General features: G+C 41.8%; 1 protein-coding gene across 7 annotated transcripts in view; it reads left to right on the plus strand.

The window, feature by feature from the left end:
- Nucleotides 1-18,455, plus strand: part of HIC2 (HIC ZBTB transcriptional repressor 2) — a 72,134-nt gene that overhangs the window by 29,088 nt on the left and 24,591 nt on the right. The window contains exons 1-2 of one of the 7 annotated variants that reach the window (XM_086856356.1): nucleotides 7,604-7,708; nucleotides 10,796-10,865. The exons of 4 other annotated variants lie outside the window; for them this stretch is intronic. The gene's annotated coding sequence lies outside the window, so the exon portion shown is untranslated. Of the gene's footprint in view, nucleotides 1-7,603; nucleotides 7,709-10,692; nucleotides 10,866-18,455 lie in introns of those variants that run through there. 2 more of the 7 variants (XM_086856348.1, XM_086856355.1) reach the window with 2 other exon arrangements.

Consider the following 18,455-nt stretch of genomic DNA (forward strand, 5'->3'; position numbering starts at 1 on the left):
TCTCTATTTCCCAGTTGGTTTGACCCCTATTTACAAAGATCTAGTCATGCATGTATGTAGAAGAAATATCTACATGAGTGAAAATGTGCCCTGCTAATATTAAAAGGTACACGGTGGAATTTTGCCTAAGGATAAAATGTCATTTTAATTGAAAGCTGCTGTAACTTGATAGGGCATATCCACAACAGTTTTGAGGATCTACTTTAAAATACAGTTAAAGACAGAGACTACTCCCACTACTCTGTCTCTTAGATCTACATGTCCTCTTTGATCCATCCATGGTGCTTATGATTCCTAAGAGACATGCATACTGCCAGTAGTCTGAACTCATTAATATTTATAGGATACCTTTCTTCTGAAGATGTGCTTTGCAATTATTAATTAAAAACCATGTCACAAAACCTTAAAATTTAGCTCCACTTCATAGCTTATAAAACGAAAACCCAGAAAGTCTATGTGTCCTTTGCATGAGACAAAGTGAGATTAGGAATGTGGCAGCATGGACTTCTACTGTGCCGTATTTCTTTATCTTTCTTTTACCAGTAGCTTTGGACAAGGCAGCACAGGTTTCCTTTGACAATAAGATACACGATGAGCCTGTGCTACATAGGCGATACTGAGAAGATGAGTGAAGGAAGCCTTCTCTTTCATTCTGGTTCTTCACACAGTGCTTGCTTGCTTGCTTTTTAGAAAGCTTCTTTAAAAATACAACCTGGAAATGCTTTGTCAGCCCTGCAGACCACAGACCAAGTGAATATTTATTTGAACATGTTAAACCCTTCCCATGCACACTGTATTTTAGTTCCCATGTTAGAGTAGAGAGAAGGGATGGTGGGTTATAATCCACACCAGACGTGGGCCCTCTCTTCTCAGTCCTCCCTGGTGCTTATGGAATGAAGGAGCTTGGCTCAGTGTGAGACTGATAACGGGAGGGAGGGCTTGCCATGCGATTAGACCAGTTCACTGTAAACACCTAAGTTGCACAAGTGGCTCAAACTTTGATCTTTTTGTTGTGGAAAAGAAATCCGAGACTCTGAAACCTGTCCTCAGTCACAAACAAGGTGATGGACATTACTCAAGCCCAGCTGTGGAAATGTAAATACAGTTAAATGTGATCAAAATGGGAAAAGCGCTTCTTTCTTCCTCATCCCCTGCTCCCCAGTGTACTGCCTACTTTTACCAGGGGCTCCTACTCTGACTCGTCTAGCTCTGCTTGTGAATGCAGGCCCCAGCCTCACACCTGAAACACCCAAATCCAAATGCTCCCGAGTGCTGTCTGGGATAAGGTTTAAGCCACAGGTACAATTAAGCTTTTAAGTGGTAAGCCTATTTGGTTAGGGGCACACCTAGAGCCTGCAACGAGCTGGGAGAAAAACGATCATTCTTTCAAACTGACAGGTGGTTCCTGAAATAATGCTGGAAGGGTTAAGAAGAAGCTACAGCATTTGTGATTCTTCTGGTATTTAGAGTAACAACTCTCAGAACAAGGTCTTTGTGGGTGCATCTGGCTGCCCTAGTGAGGTGGGATTTAATTTTAATTACAAATCTGGTAATGGATTATTGAAATGATGGTTTTGCTGAAGCCTTGGGCACACTCTTCATAGTCCTGTCTTTTTCTCTCACCCTGCCTTCCAAAATCTGTGCAAACACTGAGGCAAATGGCTAAGTTTTGTAGGTGTGTAGTCTGTTAGCCTGTGGTCTCTTTTACTATTGGCATTTAGGCCTTTGATTAGATTTTTAGAGGAAAAATGTCATAGTAGGTTGTCTGGTATAATGCTGGTGAATATTTTAAGATGCAAATGTTCCCAGGCATTCAATGAACATAAGAAAAATGGGGGATGTGAGACTTCAGCAATTCCTCACCATTCTGATTTTTTGCACTGTCATAGCTTTGCTTTTACAGTCATTAGAACAGCATCAGAGACCTTTGCTTTGCATAGCCTTGAGTCCTTGGGCAAGGATTTAAACATGGAACATTAAGACATGTTAGTGAACATGTCCTAATTAGTCTCTTCCTTGGCTACCACATCCTCAAAGGCCACAAGCCTTACCTACACTATACCTCTCAAACACCTTCAACAATATAGCATTTTATCCTAGTCTAGACAAAGTCTTAGGGGTTATGTTGTCTAGTCAAGTAATCACTCATTTTAGTGGGGAAACTGCTTTTCTTTTAGGATTGTTTCTCTGTTTTTTCCTCCTTGCTGTGTCTTTTCTCCTCCTTGCCTCTGCATACCTTCCCTGCAGCAACTCCTGTTCCATCTGCTGTAATAGAAGCATTAACTATTTAATTGCTGATTAGGAAAATCTCATCACGTGGACTTTGCAACAATACTGGAATGGGAGACAAGAGGAAGGAGATGTGTGAGTTCCCAGTTCTCTATCACAAGCTGACCTGGGAGCACATTACTCATTCTTGACGCCATGAGGGTGTTTAATGTCTCTTCAGTCTAATGGGTACAACAGTTGAATGAGATTTGGATGTACCTGAGCCCTTGTCATCTCTTGCTGCTGAACTTGCTATTTGACCTCGAGCAAACTAGGCTGGGCTTTTCGTCCCTTAGGTGTATATAGGGCAAGTACTGTAGCTAAGTGCTTTTTGATTCTTAAATGCAGAAAACATAGTCATGCAAAGGACTAGTTGCTTTTCTTGTATGGTAAGAAGTACTGTGAGGTTTTGAAATCTTTTCTGTGTGCTTCTGCACCAAGTTGCAGAGAGTGAGATGAGAAGCTGGAAGAGATCTGCAGTTCTCCAAGCAGTGAAAGCCCTTTTAGCTCTGCATTCCCAAGCAGCCATATGGGGCTTCTGCCCAACTGACTTATTTCCTTGTGTGATGCAAATTCAGCTGGTGGCCCCCTTCTCTCCCCCTGGCATCTGCTATTCTAAGTATTCGCGTGGGTTATCAGCATTTCAGCTCCTCTTTGCACTTCCAGCACCCAGTTGCCACAGTCGGGTGTAGTCTGTAGTAGATACTTGTGAAAACTCGGCAGACTCGGAGGGGACTGTGGGCGATGTGGTAAGAAAAGGTGTGCAGGTGGACTCTGCAACCCACGTAGTCAGTCTCTGCCCTGAGGGTTTTTTGTGGCTCGTCGTAATTGCCAGTATCTCACTTGGTTTTGCAGGACTCTGAAAGTTGTGCTGGAGATGAGAATTGGACCTTTTTCATTCTGTTGTGAAAAAGAAAGGACTAAAATATTGGGATAATTGGAAACTAATGAAATTGCCATTGTAAAAGACAAGAAAATAGTATTCTTAGCAATTAGCAAGGAAAGGCATTTCAGTCAGACTGAAACTATCTTCTCATTTGTTTGGGGAGTTTATTGTTAGCAGATGTTTAATTTCCATAAGCAGTTAATATTTGGAAAGCTTAAAATTATTTTTATATATGTAAAAAAACGCTTGTATTTTACTTAAGTGATGGAGTAACCACTCACACAATGTCTCCTCAAAGACCTCACAAAGGCCAGAACTGAGCTTCTTGATGCTTTAAAAGAAAACATGGGTATATGTGTAGGAGAGTGCAGAGGAGAGGGTAACTATGTATGGGCACAGCATGGTAACAACGGACAAAATACCTTCGAGGAAAGGGACAAAATATGCCAAAATACTTATCATCTACCAAAATACTTCTATCTACCTCTATCACTAACAACCCCTACTTCCCCTCCCAAAACCCCACCTCAAAAAAAAAAAAAAAAATCATCCATTTAAAAAACATCCTTGCAGATCACGTGGCAGCTGGCAAAGGCTGCTGCTCCTTCTGCCAGAGGCTCTTGAAACAAAGCAAACTGGGTTAAAATTCTAGGCATTAAAATACTAAAGCAGCTGCCTTCCTGACATCCTGGGTTGGACTCTGATTTCAGTTTCGCTTCTGCTAGATCTTGGGTAATGTCATTGCTATGGTGTAACTGAAATGAGAACTGGGGCTGCTAATCTTGACATTGGGTCACCCAGTGGTAATCCATTTGTTATCTCTGTTACATTTGTGAGAGCACACACACCCACTCCCTTTAGACTGCAGTAATTTATTTGGCCTATTTTATGTCTGATGGTCACTTGAAACTGTACCTCTTGCATGTCAGCAGCTGTAGTTGTTTTGCTAAGTGACGATCTAAAGCGAGACTTCCTTGTGCAAATGTGTATTTTAGACACTGTCACCAGAAATCCAGTGGCTCTCCTCTCTCCCTACCCCTTTCTCCCTGTCCCCTTCAGCTGTTTAGATTTCAGGACACATGGCTTAAATGAACGTATGCTTGGAGTTTGCAAAATGGCTTGAATGACAGGAGAAATCGGATCACACAATGAGAGTTCAGAACCCAGCCACCAATTGGTACAGCAGGAGTCTGCAGCTCTCTTACGCTCATTATTGTCTCAGCATAACATCCAGCACTGTGTGTTTCTCACGTCCCCTCTGGAAAATGGGAATGCAATGGAAAGAAGCGGGCGGAGGAATGTCCCCCTCCCTGTGAGCAGGGCTGTCAGCCTCCGCTTTCTGTGGAACCCCCAAGGCCTGTGGGGAGCGGTGTGGAGAAGGGCCTGCACACCTCATTGTGCCTTCTTTGCTTACGCTGGAGAATCTCCAGCTTATCCTGCCAGTGCAGTGACTGCATGTGGAGGAGGGGGAGAGGTTGTGTTGCAAGCTCTGAGAAAATTAGTTGTCTCTATTTTATCTTTTGCAGCTGCAGCACTTTTTTTTTTCTCCCCTCATCATTCCCCCCTCCCCATGCGAGTGGTATGTCTGAGCCATATCCTTCAAAACCAGTTTTCTAAGCAGATTAGATGGGCAGCAGAGACAGCTATGCAATCAGGCAAAAATGTGCACTCAAGCCTTCATTTCATGCAGTGGCCAGAGCAGTAAGTGTCTACCACCTGCATTTTTTTTTTTCTTCATTCTCTCCCTTTGCTGTTATTCTGTAGTGCTGTTGTCTGTCACTGATGTAGGCTGAAACAAAACCCTCTTTCTGATCCTTAATTATATAAAAATTAGGGAGGGAAGGAAGTTTGGTTCCACAGGAATACTCATTAACATGAAACACAGAGCATGCTCCCGAGCTGGCATGCTTCACCATGCAAAGTGACATTTGCTCCCTGTGAGCGTGGGGAAGGGTAATCTGGGGATTACCCTCAGGTCCTCTAATACCAATCCTCCCCTGACCAGTCTGGAAAACCAGATTGAGTTCAGTATACTCCCCTGGACTGTCACTGCAAGTGAATTTGGTCTCTTGCTACCCCATATCTTTGAGTGCTCCCTATCAGCCTTTGTTGCATGCTAGGAATCTGACAATAATGGTCTTCACCTGCTTTGAGATATCATGGTAACTCTTAAGCATTGGTATTGGTTTCATGTCTGGTCTCTTATAGGACAATGAGCTGAATTTGGGACTAAGCTCTCCAGACAAGTTTGGAGACCTTATGTCTTGTTCAGTGTGGGTAGAAAATGGGGATGGGTTAGTGGGCTGAGTGGCAGACCTGGGGAAGAGAGAATTGAGTAAGCCTTGGCTGTCTTCCAAGAGAGGAAACCGAGCAAATTGTCCCAGGAGCCAATTGTTGCTCCTCTGGAAGAGAGTCAGGAACCTGGAGTAAGGTGATCAAGTAATGCTTCTTCCTGTGAGTCTGGAGAAGCAGGGAAGAGAAGCTGTATGATAAAACTAGAAAAGAAAAATTGGGGGTTGAGGCTGGGGAGGAGAGAAGGAGAGAAAATAAATAACTTTCTATAAAGGGTATGAAAAAGGAAAGAAAGAGAAACTAAACTGAAGACTTTGGTGTACTTTGCAGGGTAAGAAAGAATCTGCTATAAGCCCAGACAAAGAAAATTGTATTTCAAATACCGGTAGAAAACTGTACTTTATCATGTTGGCATGATGCACTTAATTATCTTCTGTTAATCCCTCAAAAGTAAAAAATTACTTTGAGAAGAGTTAAAAATTGCAAACAACAGAGACTTGATCTTGCTGGCAAAAAGGGGGTGAAAAAGTGGGTGGAAAGCTGGTTGAATGTGTCAACCACAAAAGCGGTGAGATACGGTTGTAGAGAATTCAGGTTTTAAAACACAAGGAAATCGTGCAGAGATATTTCTCACACTGACTTGTAAATAGCATCTTTGGGTGTGCAGCATTTCCAAATTTACCCTTGTTACAGGGGCAACTTACAGTAAGTTCCCACCAAAGCCATACACCATCTGTTTGAATTACTTAGAGGAAAGGTTTGTCTCCTTATTCCTCTTCTATTAGATGTGACAGATTAATGTCTTTGAGGGCAGATCACTGTTAGGCTAAATCTTTCTCTGGTTATGATTCCTTATAACTATAAAACAGTCACAAGGTTATGGGGTTTAAAAAGAGAGGTTTATTGCAGTTTCCAACACTGAAACTACAGGCTAAGTGTCTCTCCTTTTCATTTTTTTTTCAAGAATAAATCAAATCCATCCATACACACTCTGCCTTCTCTCAGATATGCAGACCTGGGGGAAGAACACACACTACAACAGCTGCTTTATAGAGTCTACAGGAAAACTACTAAAATAACTTTCTGTGAGTGCATACTAATCTTCCCTCGGAGTCCTCTCCACTTGTTTTAAGAGCTGGTTGCTGAGCATGAGTGGGTGGCACCCCTAATGTTTGGGGCAGAACTCAGAGCCTTCAGCAGCTCCACCAGCAGTTGTTTCTACCCAGCTCTCATATAAGCTGTTCCTGTGCCTTGGCTCGAAGCAACAAGGTATTGACCGTTCAGACATCTGTTGCAAACCCCCTGGTTCAATACTTGTCAGACTCAAAACTAGTCATTAAACTCGGCTGATGAACTAAATCCTACAGTCCTTAGGTCATGCCAGGAGCTGTGCAGGAGGCAGAAGGGTGCTGATATTGCAATTATTTAAGTTCCCTACTGAGGAAGTTTCTGCAGGAGTGAGATTTGTTCATGATATTATTTTTAAGCCATTTTAAACAGTGTAGTTTCTTTAAAATGGAAACATTGTTTTTCTCCTAGAAAACCCCAGTGATAGCTTTCTGGTCACCCGTTAAATTAATAAACTAGTTTTTACCAGAAATGTTACATTGACATGTCTCTGCTGCTGAATGGGAATACCTCTTTGCTTTTCTCTAACTGATCTAAAAGGTTTCACTTGGGATTGGTTCAAAACATTGCACTGGACTCCAGGTCATCCTTGAGCGCTCAGAGAGTTGTTGACTGAGGTACCTATTCTGCTGGACTCCAAGGGCCCTGGCCATCCCCTATGGCAGCAGAGGTCTCCCAGGGGCCATGCTGTGCCACAGGAGACCTCAGTGTGTGCCTTGGGAGCTGTCTTCCAGCACAGGAGTCTCACTCAGAACTGGGGACAGGGTTACCAGGCTGCCAAGCTGCAGTGACTGAGGCAGTGCAACAGTGTGGGAAGAAAAGCAGCTCAACATTGTACTGACTCAGAACAAAATTTCTCAGGTCAGGTCACCAAACCAAAATGAACTAACCTTGGTTTCAGTAATGTAAAATATTCCATTTCAAATGACACAAAATGTACCTGGTGTTCACAAATAGGTTTCTTTCTTTTTTTTCTTTTTTTTTTTCTTTTTTTTTTTTTTTCTTGTTCCTTTCTTTTTAAACTTGTGAACTTCCGTTCTACATAGTCTCTAATTTCAGTTTTTCTGCCCAAATTGGGATCAGAGCAAATGTTGAAATACTGGAATTTCTTCCTTTCTGGGGAGGAGGCAGCTGGTGAGTAAGAGCAACCAGTTTCAGGGTTGGGACAACTGACTCTGAAGCCTTGTACATTGGGGCAGAGCAGGTGATGGAGGGGCAGATAGGCCGTGGAGGGGAGTGGAACACACTGGCAGGAGGAGGGAAGTAGGAGACAGGAATGAGAAACAGCAATGAGGGCTAGAACAAAAGATTAGGAGGAGAGAGCAGAAGTTTCTACTTGGTTCCCTGGACTGTTCTCTTTTTGTGCTGTTACACTGCTAGCTGTGCCTGGCTCAGCACCCTGTGCTTGGCTGAGTGTCCAGCAGATGTGTGGGAAGGTGCCACACCAAGAGCTCCTGTCCCAGAGCGCAGAAGGAACTCCTTGGAGAGGTCAGGGGCTGGGTGAGGTGGAGCTGGGGGGTCACACCAATGCACAACCAGGCAGTGCTGCAGGGTGTCACTTCTGCTTGAAGAGCAGGTGGGTCCTCCTGTGCAAATGGAACAGGGGGTGAGTGCAGGATCAAAAGCTGAGCACTTCTGAATTCTCATTGTGGCTCTGAGCAGGGCACTGCAGCCCTTGTGAGTTACATTCTCTGCCACTGAGTCTTTTTGTGCAAAGTAGAAAGCACAGGGATACTCTTCTCTGGTAGGACTGGGAAGGAAGGAGCTCTAGTGACTGTTCCTGACACTGCAGAGTGTTTATTATGCTTAAGATTTTATTATTTAGCAAGTTTCTTGACTTTTAAAAATAAATATACCAAATTGATACACTCCATCCATCAGCAGTGCCCTCGAGGAATGAGTAGCTAATTAGAGAGCAGGACTTGTGAAAAGACAAACCTGGGTTATGCACAGAACAGGTTTCTCCAGTATTTATTGCCTACGTTACTGGCCAAGCTTCCTTGTTGTAATAGTCAAATAATCGGCCTGGGTCCTTTTGTGAATGGCTTGAGTCTGTGTGGTCCCTCCTTTGTTAGAGCAACTCATGGCTTCTGAAAGCTTCTGCACCCCCTGTTCTGAACAGCAGAGCCTGGTGGCACCAGCTGCTTCTGCCTGGAACAAACATTTGCATGTGACATTAAAAATAAAAAATCTAATTTCAAAATGTATTTTCTTTTCCTTATCCCCTCATTTTCTAGCCCTAGTTCAAACTCTGGAAATATTTGAAAGATTAATATATTTAGTTTTTGCTACAAGTATCTTTTAAGCAAGTAAAGCTTGAAGAGGAAAGAGAAATCTTCAGAAATAAAACAGCAGCCAGTGTTTGGAAATATTTTAACAATAGACCATATGGGAGTCTCAAACTATTAAGCTTTATTATTCAGAAGGCGGAAAATGTGGTTTGATATTCAATTGATATACAGCATAAATGAGAGCCGCAAACTCGGCTCCCTTGAGCTGGGATTCAGATGTTCTCTTGAATATAATAACCAATGCTTTGGCCTAGTTCCACAGAATGCATCCAGCCTGCTGATCACAAGCCAAGAAACTGTAGGCCTTTTTTCCCCTTCCCCTCTCTTCTCCAAAGTACTTTCCTCTCCTGCCAGCATGAGCTTTTGGCCTGAATATAAATCTCCTGATACTGGATGTGTATAGAAAGTGGGGAGGATGCTAATGGTGCACAGTAGTGGAGCTGTGTGTGTTTGTTTTTCTTCTGCTTTCATGATAAGGTTTTCCCCTCACAATGTGCTCTCAGGGGATTACATTGGTCATCCTAGGTGGGAGCTTCTTTGTTCGTATTTCACTGTTTGTTTCTTAGTGCTGTGGAAGTAGGTGAACATTTTTTGGGTTACTGTGAAGTGGTTCCAGAGACCATGAGAGTGTGAAAATTATTGGAGGGAGAGACTGGAAGTGGTTTCAGTTTCTATTCCTTTTTTTTTTTTTTTTTCATTTTTTCTCTGCTTTGATTTGCATATATTTATATTTGCCATTACCACTTTCTATCATCTCTCTCTTAACTTTTTCTCCTATGGGGAAAAGAACCCATAAAAGCTGTTTATAAAATATTACATACATGTATTAAGATTGCCTGTATGCAAAAGGAGGCTGAAAGATTGATACTGTGATCAAGTTATGGCAGATTTTATTGACACAGGATCCTTTTGGTACCAATATCCTGAGCTGTGTTGGGTCCTGTCTCTTCTATCCTCTCAGGATCTCTGTGGTTTGTGATTTCCCCTGAGTTGGCAGGAAACACCAGCATTAAGGTATCTTGCATTTTTCTCTAGAAGTATGGTGAGCCCAAGAAAAAATACTCCCACTTTACGTGTGAGTTCAGGAATGCCTCTCATGTAGAACACTGGAGAGAATATAAATTATACATGCTGAATGTGAAATTTAGTTTTGGCTTCTGTCTTTTCTCCATTTCTCTTTTCAGTTGTTCATGATAGCTTAAATTTTCCGTGTTTTTGTCTCAACCCATGCTCAAATTTTTTCCTTTGGGGAAAACTGGAGCAAAATCAATTTTAGTGCAATTTTTCAAGCCTCCTTGACTTGCACTTACATCTGTTTGGTGTGGGGGAGTGGAATTTTATCATAAAACATTTGATTTATTTAATGTATTCAATAAGCACCGAAGATGTGCCAGGTACTTTCTCAGCCCTTTTGGATGAGAAATCTTGCAAGCTAAGAACTTAATAAACAAAGAAGTTCCAGAACTCAAAATTTCCCTGCTGTTCATATCTTCATATACCTAAGGAATAAACCAAGTTTGAACAAAGCAGATCTTAAGGCGTGTAAAGTATAAAATGTCACAGGCAGTACTGCTGAGATCTGTGACTGAAACAACTGGTTTTTTAAACGTATTTCCGGATCCTGTTATCTGCCCAACTTAAAACAAACTCATGTTTTGACACATGAGATGTGCCATGCAGCTGCTCTACCTTCATTGCAACTGTGAGTCTGTTTCTGTTGGTGAAGCTGCTGTTACAGGTGTGTGATGGTCATCTAAACAGGGTCATTGATTGAGACCAAGGTAAGTTACAAATTGAACGGAAGAGTTATTCTCAGTCAACTTCATCATCCTAATGAAAGAGGCAATTTGGAATAGTTAATAAGGAATAGCTGTTCTGGAATAATCCCTTTTTAAGACAAACCCTCACTGTTTCTATAATTACATTCCAGGAAGCTATTCTGTTCTGAATCAGCATGGGATAGAGTGCCTAGAAGACGTTCAGACCAAGCACAGCTAGCGGTGAGTGGGCAATACACACCGGGATGCCCTATTGCAGCCATTCCAAGTGAGCAGCAGAATAGCTCAACTGGCTGCCTGTGCATCTCTCTAAAAGGCAAAGTGAAAGTAAATATGAAAATCATGGTACAAAGGCCTCTGTCTTAGCAGGGATGAAGTCTGAGCCTCCTGTTACTGTCTGAACATAAGCCTGGTGTTACGGACAGAATGCATGTCTCAACCCGTAACTGATCATAATTTGATTAAATGTTGGGGTGTGGAAGGGACTTGTGTGCTTTTTCCCAATGTGTATATTTACATCATTATGTGGGAGCAATCAATTTATCAACCCCATCTGATTATTCAATAGTGGGGAAAGACAATTGGTTGGAAGAACATGTGTATTGTTTTTAAGGCGGATGAAAATTGGTTTAAAAGAAACTCACGCAATTCCTTTCTTTTGAGGAGAACCTACATTAACAAACCAATCAAGGAAAGGGAAATCCAGTATTTGATAACCACCAGTAATTTAAAATGCCATGAAAATTTTCCTGCAGCATAAAATTTTGTGCTTGTCCTTGCCAAGGAGAATGGGCCAGAGCAGAGGTAGCACTCTTGTGCTTCAGCACATTGTAGTTATGATAGAGCTGCTGTTAATTCATAGTTCTCTTGACTTTTGGAATTCATCTGTTCCCTTAAAAGGGAAGGTGGCAGCCTGGAGTGGAGAAGCTCCAACTGCAGCCCTCTGGATGTTAATCCACCCCTACTTTCTTAAGCCTCCTACTTAAATCATTATCTTAATGAATCACCATTGCTGCTATCTTCAGTGCTACACAGGAACATGCAAATTTTAAACAGCCTGGGGGAAAGCCCTTTTTGTCTGTAAAGTGCTCTGATACTTGCATTTAGTTGTTACCATGATAGGTACCTTGGATACTACTTTCTGTCTAACCCTGTGGATGGATCCTGGGGTGTAGCTCTCCTCCCTGAGAAGCGATGCATGTGGTAATTCTGCTACAGACTGGGAGCACAGCTCAGGTGGTTGAAGGCACATCACCATTGTCCTTCAGGTGAGGGCCTCCTGCCTGTGCTTTCCTGTAGCTGCAGAATGACAGGAGGAAGATGATATAGGGCAGTGAGGATGGGGGTCCCTCCTTAACTCTGCAATTGCCATTTTCACTTTGGGCAAGTTTCTTCATCTCTTCACTTGAATTTTTTTTACAGCTTAAATAAGCCATGCAAATGTTCATGGATCAAGTAAATTTTCTTCCAAGTAGGTATCAAAGAATTTGATACAACAGGAAAATTACTGGCTTGCTAGAAAAACATTTGTTTAAGGAAAAACTGAACATAGCGAAGCCACTGCAAACTGCCCCAAGACTTTCAACATTGTGTTGTCCAAATTTTTCCTTGATGATTCAATTTGGCTACACGTTGCGTTTGCCCACTTCAGTTCTCCCAGTTGATCACTTGAGAAATCTTTATTTGTAAATGGTGGATATGGAGAGAGAGCCATGATGGCAAATCTTTGTGGTTATTTACAATATGTATTGAAAGATTTGATTCCTTTATTCATTAAACCAAGAGCTGGAGAAGCTGTTTCATGCAAATGTCCTAGATGATAAGAAATATCCTTCTCAAATTGCAAAGTCAATTCAGCTATTATCCCTTTTCTGAGGCTTAGAAGCAGAGTCCATTCCCTTACTATGGGTGGCTTTTCCTTACTAGTAGTAGTTCTGCTTCTGGAGCAATTGCAGGATAAATGTGGAAAATACCAGGTGAACAGGGATCCTTTTCAACTAGGAGAGAACCTTATTAACAGAACTGAGCTTAAATGCATTTTTTGCGATAACATTATCAGTTGTCAATTCCTGCTGGGAGAGTTATGCCCACAAGAGGCCAGAACATTTATCTCAAGGAGGGCATCCTCATTCTCTCATCCTTAGTCAGGTCTTCTCTGAAACAAGTTCAACTGGAGCTGGATACTTTCATGTGAAGAAGAATGCAGCTTCTCAGTTGGTTACCAAAGAAAGGAGATGTGAACAAACAGTACATGCTGACTTTTCATAGCTCAAAGCCTCGACAGGTGTCCAGGTGTAAGGCAGGAGATATGATCTGCTTCATCACCTGTTTGTGCACTCCTTTCTGGAGAACAGCAAAGAACTAGCTCTGTGATTCAAGTGACTCAAACTTTTTTCCCTGCTTGGTGTGCCTTGGAAGAAACTTCCACTTTCTTGTCACAGTGTTAAAGGCACTCGTTGCAAACTGCTTTACAGTGATAACTTTTCTGCTTATTGTGATCAAGCTGTTGTGGTTGAGATCCTGGCTGGTTCTGATCCCTCACGGGATGGCAGCATTTTATAATACAGGGGGTAAATTAACTGGGGAACCATCTATCTGATTCAGTACCATGAGAAGTGTCAGAGCAGGGATTTCAGAAGAAATATCATGAGGGTGCTGTACATGTGTGTATAAATGTGTGTGTATATTTCAAACAAGAAAATAGAGGTGACTGACATTTGAAGCTGAGTACAAAACTTAAACACAATTTTTTTCTCATTCCAGTCTTGGAAAGTCATGGAGATGGGTGTGGGCAGGTCTCTGGCTGACTTTCTGAATTGCCTTTATGTCAGAACTCCAACGAGGGATTTGGTGGAATTTTTCATCCTATTGAGTAAAAAGGATGCAAAAGTAAAAATGTTCTATCCCACATAGTTTCCTTAGGAAACTGAAGGAAAAGGATTCTTCTTCACAGATCTTAACACACCCAGTGAATTTTTGCAGGCACTGTGTGCAAAATATTCAGTAAATGGGATATCCAAAAGGAATGTTTCAATATGCTGAACTGGATTACTCGATTCCTCCAGAAGTTTTTGCACACTGTTTTATGCTTGTGGGTAGTTGTAGATATTTTGTCAATGTACAAAGGTTGTGATTTCTATAGATACCTCATTTAAATTCAGAGGTTTGTAACTATGGAAGTAAAATGTGTCTGTGCTATTATTTTGTTAATCTGTCCTGAGCCACTTTTGTTAACTGTGTGTTTACTCAAATTACCTGCTCAGTTTTCTGGTCAGGTATGCTAAGATTCAGTATTTTGGTTTATAACTTTGGATTTTGTTATTTTTCTCCTGACGTGTTACAACTGCCTGCCAGAAATTCTGAAACCGTGGTCAAACTGCTCTGATGTTTCCTCCCAGTGTTTGCTAATTCAGCAGCACTTGAGCTGCTTATAAGAAGCACAGAGAAACTGCAGCTGAGGACTGTGAATGGCAGTGCTGTGTGAACAAATGATGCACACAGCACTACACAGGTAGAGGGGTTTTAATCTGCAAGCATATCTGTCATTAATTTTAAGGCCTTTAGGAACCATGGTAGCTCAGCTAAGAGAGAGGAGATAAGCCAAGCAATTATATGGAACAGCTCTGTTTGGTGAAGCACATCTTTTGGGATTAGCAGGGGCTCATGAGGCAGGGTAGTGATTTGTGCATCGCACTGCCAAGTCTGACTGATCCTTCAGGACAGTCACTGTTAAGTGGGGCCTCCTGGGAAATTTCTTTAGACTGGGATATTGGCTGGGACAAGACTGAGAAAGTTTCCTTGGTTTGTCAGTATAGATTTTAATGCAACAATGCTCCCCCCTGCTTGCTGGGGAGAACCACATTTTTTCTGCTTCTCTGCTTTGTGGACCTTCTTGCTGGCTGTACAGGTAAAAGAAAGCAGCCATGAGCTTTGAGTGACTGCAAACTGCTGTGCTATTGGGAAGACTTTGAAAAATGGCAGGGATTTGAAAGATGAGATTTTGAGTGATTTGAATTGGGTAAAAAAATTGAGAGAACTGTGGCAGCAGTTCTTGGGAGAAGAAAAATGTCACCTGTTACCTCAGCAGACTACTTAACAGCACTCTGAAGTGAGTCCCCAGAAAGTTCTTGCAGAGAGACAAAAGGGCAGCTGGGAGGAAATGCTGTACTCCCTGAAGAAACAACAAACTCTGGATGTTTACCCAAGCTGGTAAACCAAACAGAAACCATCAGTGTGCTGCTGGGTAAATCTGTGGTGTGCCAGTGTCTTAGGCACTGTGCAGTTCTAATCACCGCCTTCAAAGGGAGTGGAGGGCTAGGAAAGGTCTGAAGAAAAGTCAGTCCCTGTGATTTATCTTTGCCATAGAGAAGAGATGACTTACTACAGAAATTGCAGATGTGTTGTATTGTCATGAATGGGGAGTAGGGAGTGATCCTTCACAGTTCCTGTGTTTGCTAAATTGATTCAAAGCAGGCAAAAAGGAGGCACTCTGTCAAGCAGCAGTTACCACGTGAAACTCATTGCCACAGGGTGTTATGGATAGCAGAAGTCTAAACAGATTGAAAAATCGATGAAGGACAGATAAGTTCTTATTAAAAGTGATGGCCTGGATGCAACCTCTGGATCAGGAGATCTTTAACAATTGCACAGGGTGTAAGAAGGAAAAAGACTGCCTGTATTCTACGTCATTGCTTTTCCTCCCTCTCTGCCATCCCTCACTTTTTTTTTCTTTTTGACCCTTTCTGGCTACTGCTGAAGAATAGAGAGAGCTAGACCTTTGCTCTTATTACATGGCTATTTTTATAGTTCAAAACTAGAAAGGAAACTAGCTATCCTGCAGTGCAGGGAACTAGTTTTGCCTTGCAGCCCACAGGTAGGTAAAGCACACTGAAATGAAGTGAATTAGGAATCAAATGCCTAAAAATGTGTATGTGTTACAAAATACCTCTGTAGCTGGCATCTTTTTAAAAAGTCTGAGTTAACAGGAAGCTGAGCTCGTTAATGAAGTGTAAGTAACTACAATGTTTCCAGTTACTTTTCACACTTTTTCCTCTAAGTACTACAGTCGCTGATAGTGCACCTAATGAGCTGACTTGGACATTTTTAACTCGAGTAGCAGTGACACCTTGGGTTGGGAGCAGAGGATGGCCGCCCTCCACAGAAAGGACTGGGAAGCAGGACAGAGAGGGAAGAGGCAGAAAGTTAGGAAGGAGGCTGAAGATATTAAAATCCCTTGTATATGCACAAAAGCATGAAAGTGTAACACAGAGGAGGGCTTGTAGCTGTGACTGCAGCAGCAACAGTCGGTTGATATTTGGGAGGTGAAAAAATCAGTTTTACATTTTGCTAGACGACGGTACTGTAATACAGCAGTGCCTCCTGGCAGGGAAAGCAATGTAATGTAAAGCAATACCGCGTGGAAGAGCAGTTGGAGAGCTGTCAGAAGCTGAGTAGCTTGGAATGCTTCCACGTGAACCTGGGAGCAGCGAGCTCACTGCAGCGTGGCATTCCCCTGCCCTGAGGAGGACAGCGGCTGCAGCCGCTTGGCACCTTCCAGCACCGCTCCACTCTCTGGAGGAGGCTTTTCTAGGCAAAATAGCAAGAGGTTCTTTCTTCTCTTGGGAGATTTCTTTTCCAGCTCACAGAGCCCTTGTGAGTTGGCATGCCAGGCAGTGCTGGGGTAAATGAGTTTGTACCTGTCAGCTGTCATCACCTACCACACAGGAGTACTCCAGGGCACAAGGCTGCCACAGGGGTAGCAAAGGGCAGGAGCTCTCCAGAGTGGGCTGTGGATCTCTGGATCTGATCTGATGGGGTGAAAAAGGAAGAAATTACTTCTTTTTTTTTTTTTTTTCTACCTTTTTTTTTTTATTTTTTTAATGTTTGTGTTTCCAGAGGGCTTTGGTGCAAGGCATTGGCTTTTATTCCAGTTTTTAGATTCTGGATATACTTACTAATCTTACTTGTGGTTTTTACCTCCCCTCTCTACTTGCCCCCAGCATTTTCCTTCCCTTCAAGTCCACTGCCTCACTGTGTGTATTGCTACTATAAATTGCTTTGTATGAAGGGTCCTGTTTCTTACTTGAAGCCTCTGGATGCTATTAAGTAATTGGTGGAAAAGCTTGTTTAAACATCACAACCCTAAGTTATTTTTTAAATTGCCCTTTGAGGTGGCTGAAATGCTACTGAAAGATTACTTTCCTTTAATACTGGACAAGGAACTTCATTAGGGAAGAGAAATAGTGTTCTTACTAGACTATTTCCAAGTTACAAGTCATCCTTCTTATAAAGAAGGGATGTACAGTTTTATTCCCCTGGTTGCTTTTCCTTTCATACCAGCAAAATGACTGTTTACAGAAAGGAGCAAAGAAGGTTTATTGGTTTTATTCCTTCAGTGCATCCAGACTTTCTTTTGTCAAAAACCTGTAAGAACAAAATGATGCATTCTGTGCATCTCATATCTAGCCACAGCTTGAAACCAGCAATACTGGTAAATTATCCAGGGAGATTGTCTCAACGTGACAGTTGTCCAGCATGATGTAGGACCACGCCACCATGTCCAATACAGCACTGCTTTTCCTGCTTTATCAACTCAGCCACACTACTGGATGATTAACGTGGGTGAGCTTGAACAGCACCCTCCACCATACAGCTGGCAAAGACTTCATTTTAGGTTTCCTATGTTTGACAGGTCTGTGCAAACAATTAAAGTGTGAATTTTACAAATGGAAGTGCCATCTTGGGAAGGAATAAACAAATAAAGAACTTAGTGCAGAAGTGCTTTGAGAAATATCATGGATTATGAAGGCAAACATGAATTTGAAAGTAGCACAGGAAGGTTCCATGAAAACCTGTTTCTTCTGCACTTTGCATATACCATGCATGGTATATGCATACTTTCCATGGTGTTTGATCAGGTGAAGGTCTGTGTTCTGTTTCTCTGCTATCTTCCTGATAAAAAATTAAGCTTTATCTTGTTATTTTGGCATGTGTATTAAGATTTTTCTTGAAAATAAGATTTTTCTCTAATATAAAGTGCTAAGCAAAATGTGGACAGATGCAATCACAGCCTCTCAATACATACACCAAGAAAAGTGAAGCAGAATGTGGATGGTAGGAAATGGATGCATCACATCTTGCTTTCGTTAGTTTTAGTAGTCTTTGATGGCAGTTTGTGGGATATTCCACTGAAGTCAGTAGATGTAACAACTAAAAGCTACTGAATTGAACAATCTTTTTAGTAACTAGGAAGAGAAACTTGAAATTACAATGGCTACCCTAAGCAATTTTTATAGATCTTAATGAGCTTAGATCTGTCCTAGGCACTGCTTGTGTTCTGCCAAAGCTTTAAGGAAGGACAGAATCCTCAATTGCAGAAAGTCTGTCCCTGTGCATGAGTACAAGAGTTTATTCTGATTGATGAAGCTGCCTTTGCAAGGAGACCTTCAGGCTGTTTTTGCAGATTTTTATTTAATCAGTAAAAAAATTTCAGTTGAGAAAACAGGAAAGGTTTAAAAAATTCAGGATGCTTGTTCTCCTTTTCTAAGCTGGTGAATAAGAACTTGGTCTAATGGGAGGCCAACATCTCATAGCTCTAGATCTTGAAGGACAAGGCAATGTGAATTCAGTTTTAAATCATCAGCTACAGCTTATTTTTTTTTCTGGAAGAGTTTGGACTTAAATACTTAATATGGTAAAACCAAAAATGAAGTAAAAAATTCTCAGTGGAATTTTTGAATTTTCAGGTATTATGATTCAAATGAGAAAATGTCTAATAAAAAGTCAATGGCTGTTTATCAAAATAATAAAAAG

This window comes from Cyanistes caeruleus, chromosome 18 (assembly GCF_971803275.1).
Source record: "Cyanistes caeruleus chromosome 18, bCyaCae1.hap1.1, whole genome shotgun sequence".
NCBI classification, from domain to species: domain Eukaryota; kingdom Metazoa; phylum Chordata; class Aves; order Passeriformes; family Paridae; genus Cyanistes; species Cyanistes caeruleus.